Source organism: Sparus aurata, chromosome 20, assembly GCF_900880675.1.
Source record: "Sparus aurata chromosome 20, fSpaAur1.1, whole genome shotgun sequence".
NCBI lineage: Eukaryota > Metazoa > Chordata > Actinopteri > Spariformes > Sparidae > Sparus > Sparus aurata.
Window position 1 is genome coordinate 8017867 of NC_044206.1, and position 4977 is coordinate 8022843.

General features: G+C 45.5%; 1 long non-coding RNA gene across 1 annotated transcript; it reads right to left on the reverse strand.

The window, feature by feature from the left end:
* On the reverse strand, nucleotides 1-2508 carry LOC115570938 (uncharacterized). Its single transcript, XR_003981849.1, has 2 exons — nucleotides 2145-2508; nucleotides 1-140 (listed from the first exon to the last, which is right to left on the reverse strand). It is a non-coding gene; the product is annotated as an uncharacterized LOC115570938 (long non-coding RNA).
* Between the last annotated feature and the right edge of the window lie 2469 nt (nucleotides 2509-4977).

Consider the following 4977-nt stretch of genomic DNA (forward strand, 5'->3'; position numbering starts at 1 on the left):
TTGTTCTTGTTTGGGTGACTTTTATTTGAGGCACTCTGTGATTGTGTTGAATACAGAAATCTTCCACATTGTCAGCTTCTTTAAATGAAGTGTGTTCAGTTCAGTCAGGTTCCAGGGCTCCTCTGTCTGCTGCTTGTACTCTGAAGACAGAGATATATTACAAAAGGTTAGCCGGACAACACACACACACACACACACACAATGTTTAAATATAAATCACACCATCTAAATCTGTTTTTAAGACTTGGGGTTCTTTGTCACAAACATGATGCAATTAGCGTTATACTATCTTCCTTCATCTCGTTCCTCTATTCTGTTGCATTCTGGGGCTATTCCTCATCTTGTCTCTCATTGGTTAGCTCCTCTTTTGTCTCTTTCTTTTTTATCACTTAGAATCATTACAGGAATTATAGTAATTTTACACCGTATAGCATAATGCCATGATATTTTCTGTGACAGTTATGGTACCATGAAGATCTCGTACTGGTGCAACCCTAATCTGATCAGACACAATCGCGTTCCATTAATTGCCTGCCTGAATGGAGATTGATGAGGAAAAAAAATAAATGTAAACGGTTTAAGCATGACGCTGCAAAATAACAAAATGTGAAAAAGTGAAGGGGTCTGAATACACTGTATGTTTTGAAATTATAATGCCAAAACTGCCGTCGGTTTTCATTCCGTGAAGGGTCATTGTGATTGATAATGGCAATTATTAGAGGTGTCACGATCTCGATTGTGAGTCGGTTATTGAGCGAAACGACGTCACGCTCTTGATCTTTTAAATCAAAGGTGGAATCGAGGATTTAGCCACGCCCCCAGTGTCACATCCAGCAGGAAAAAAAATAACATTCAGCATGTCATAGCGCAGGGCAGAGCGGGCAGAGCAGGTCGGCTAGAGATCGAAAGGTCGCTGGTTCAAATCCCAGCTCCGGGCTGAGCTGAGCTGCATGTCGAAGTGTCCTTGAGCAGGATACTGAACCCCAAACTGCTCCTGATGTGCGGTTGGCACCTTGCATGGCGGCCTCTGCCATCAGTGAGGGCCCTGCGATGAGCTGGGTGTACCCTGCCCTCGCCCAGAGACAGCTGGGATTGGCTCCAGCAAAAACTCCCATGACCCAATAAAAGGGATAAAGCGGTTACAGACAATGGATGGATGTCATAGCGGCGAGTAGATTCAAGTAAAGCCATCTGATGATTTGAATACTCAAGGCATGTAACCAAAATATATTTCATAATTTAACATGAGAAGGCGAACAGTTATTTAACTAACGGACAGACTGACAGAGGGAGAGACGGACAGATCTGATCCGTTGGGTTTTAATTTTCAAGTTGAGGACAACAATATGTGTTGATGTCAGCCCGCACGATCGCTCACTTACAAGAATACAACAGAGCCACCACAGCTCTGGTATCACCACATGAGTAAATGAGCTGACATATTTGGAATAATTTAGCAGCGTTTATCTTTCTGCAGCCATGTAAATGTCACTGTCAGCATCTAGCTTACACTCACAGGTGTCAGGTGTGCTAAGAAGAGGCGTGGCCAGATTCAAATGTTATCCCTAAATTGCTTATATGGGATCAAATGCAGCCAAGCTTTGTTCAAAACCACAGAAACTTGAATTGACATTCTAGTAAAGATATCAAAGACTGAATCATGTTTAAGTGTGCATGCCACTGTATATTATCATGATCAACACATCTGGACTCTTACTGTTGATTTAGCCATAAAAATTAATCTTTGGTTTTAAACATGAATAGATATAGCGTCAGTATAGCGTTGGGACGAGCAGAGTATAAGACATGTGACGCTATTATACAGTATGGAAAAAGTAGCCTACAGGCTAATTTAGAAGCTAATGGTGGCATTGAACAGGACTCGTGGGGGGCAATTATTCGAGTTTTTACCCTAGTAGCGGAAGTAATGACTTGGTTTACCTCACAGTAGACGAGTTAAACATGCTAATCCACAGAAACTCGGTGATGCATTCCATCTAGCAGCTAGCTCGCAAATGCAACCTCAAAATGGTAAGCTTGTCAACAATGGTTAGCTTGTCAATACGCATGTCAACTTAAAGCCATTGCTGTGTTGTTTTGATGCGTAAACTGCATTTGAATGCTCTCATCTTACATCGTCTTACCTGCAGAGACCGCGGATCCACCTGGCTTCAGTGAGCTTCAGCGGTGAGCTCAGTTCCTCCTGGACTGAAGTCGGCTGCAGTCCTCCTGTAACGTCATTCGTATCCACGTAGAAAGACGATGGCGGTCTCTGAACCGGACATTTAGCGTAGCACGCCGCTTGCCACTCATACCTGTGTGACTGACAAACACTAATAACGCATATTTAATCGAGTAATAACAAAAACAGGTCACTGCAGGCTGTCGTTTCAAGAAAACACGTGGACTTCCACAGAATATGTTTACCGGTCTTTGCGCAGGCGCACTGATCACCTGAACTCAGCTCGTCACTTGGAATCGCTCCAACTTGAGGGACGTAGCCCGCGTGGCTTTGAAGTAGAGCGTTCCACGTGACGTCACTTGGAATGCTCTGATCTCAGGGATCAAAGCAGAGCGGATTATGTAGTAGCTGCTTTCCATCTCAAGAATTAGTTGTTGCAGTTGATCGACACTAGAGGACACACTTCAATTTCTGAGACAGCATTTGTTGGCTAAATACTCACGTAGGACTGAAAGATTTGGCTTGATAAGCTTAAATTTGCTCAACTTCAGCTTGAATTTACAGCTGTTTCCCCACACAGAAACCAAATGGCTAACAGAGACTTGAACAAGCTATTTAAAAAAGCCTTTAAGGGGGCTGGAGAGCTGAACGTCCTGAACCTGCGCTCTCTTTTAAGTCATATGATTGAGAAGGTGGAGGAGGCTATTAGTAAGCAGGTACCCCAACACCATGTCGAATCTTTGGAAAGAGAGATTATTCAGAACAGGGAGGAATTGCAATCTCTGAGGGAAACTCTCGAGAAGTATCCGGACCCAGACCAACTCAGGGAGGATTTGCAATCTCTGAGGGAAACTCCCAAGAAGTATCCGGACCAAGACAGGGAGGAATTGCGATCTCTGAGGGAAACCCCTCCGAAGAATCCGGAACAAGACCAAGCCGTGAAGGAAGTGCGAGCTCTGAGGGAAAAACTCCCCGAAATGTTGAATAATTTTGTGACTTTGGATGTCATGGAGTCAGCTCTGCAAAGTGAGACGCAAAGCCTTCGAGAGGAGCTTTTAAATTCAGGGCCTGTTGATCCTGGCGATGCTCAGACGGAACCTCCAGAGATTCCCTCTGAGAAATTGAGCGAGGTGAATTCTTCATTAGAGAGCCTTGTCAGTGAAACAAGCCAGCACAGAGCTTTAATAGAAAGCCTTGTCGATGAATCGAGCCAGCGCAAAGCTTTGGTAGAAAGCCTTGTCAATGAATCAGGCCAGCTCAGAGCTTTAACAGAAAGCCTGGTCAATGAAACAAGCCAGCTCAGAGCTTTAACAGAAAGCCTTGTCAATGAATCAACCCAGCACAGAGCTTTGATAGATGACCTGACAGTGAAACATGACAGTTTGGAGGACATGTTTCTGAACCAAAGACCAGAAACAGAAACAACCTCAGCAACATCAGGGAGTTTAGATGCACACAGAGAAGCCTCTCGTGAGCTCAGGCAGCAAATGTCCTCCCTCAGGACATCTGTCAATAAGCAGAAGGAGGACATTAAGAAGCTGAGCGCTAAAGTGACTCTATGTGAGGAGAGAAACGCACATCAAGACCTTCAAGATAAGATGGACATGACTGAGAACACGGTGAAGTGCCCCCAAGATGAGGCTGAACAGGATGAGAGTGAAGACAGGTACGCTTCTACCACCGACCTTGAGGAAATTGAGAGCAAGATCAAATTTCTGTTCCAACTCCACGAACGGCTGCAGGAGGAAGTAAAAAGGCTTGTCTGTAAAGAGACGGTTAGGGATACAGAGAATGTCGAGGGGATAACCAGAGTGCAGAATGCAATCCTGCAGCTCGAAAGTAAATTACAGAGCTACTTCGACAAACTCAACGGGGACACAAAGAACCTGGAAGGCAAAGTGAGCCGTCAGCATTCTGACTTTGTGTCAAAGCAGTCCAAACTCACCGTCGAGATGGAATCTAAGGTGACCAAAGCTGACGTGAACTCAATCCTCAAGAGGCAGCTCAAACAGCACGAGATGCCTCAGGGAGGAGACGACGCTGCTGGTTTAAGAAAACCACTTGGAGAGAGGTTTCAGTGCCTCTCATGTGACAAACCGGTTCTCAAACACACGCCAAGACCGGCCTGGATGCAAAAGCCCTCGTATCCCAGATTCCCCCCACTCGAGACCACCGGTTCTTGTACTGTTCCTGCTCCGGAGCAGTGCAACAGGAACCAGGATCCAGAAACCCTGCACTACATATCTGAGGTACATTCCACTGGTGTAAGACAGGAGAGCTTTCATGTGATGAACGAGCAGGTGTCGCGAAATTGTAGCAGGAAACCCACACTTGCCCCTGCCAGTCAGCAAGGCACCGTCAATACGGACGTGCGCCCCCATACCCAGACTGTGGCCAAAGGAAAGACTCAGGGTGTCGTGCATATGGCTGGACGTAATTGCGATGCCTGTGAGCCAGTTAGTAAAATTGAACTACCCCAAATCGTGGTCAAACCTCTGACTATCCTACCACCCATTCAGAAAAAAATCCAGCCAAATCGTACAAACGCCTCAGCTTCAAAGAAGAAAGCTGGAGATACAGGCAGGATGTGAGGCCCAGACATGCCTGTGTTGCGTTAGCATGTTCATCCCTACGCGTGGTTGGGTTAACTCTTGTCGCTCCGATTTAAAAAAACCTTCTTGTTAGGTGTTACCACAAAAAAAGTTTACCTCTTTTACCAATTTCCCTTTCAGCAACTCCTCTCTCCACACTCCGCTTAATGTGCCTCACAGTCGGGTTCTGGCTCAGGCTAGACC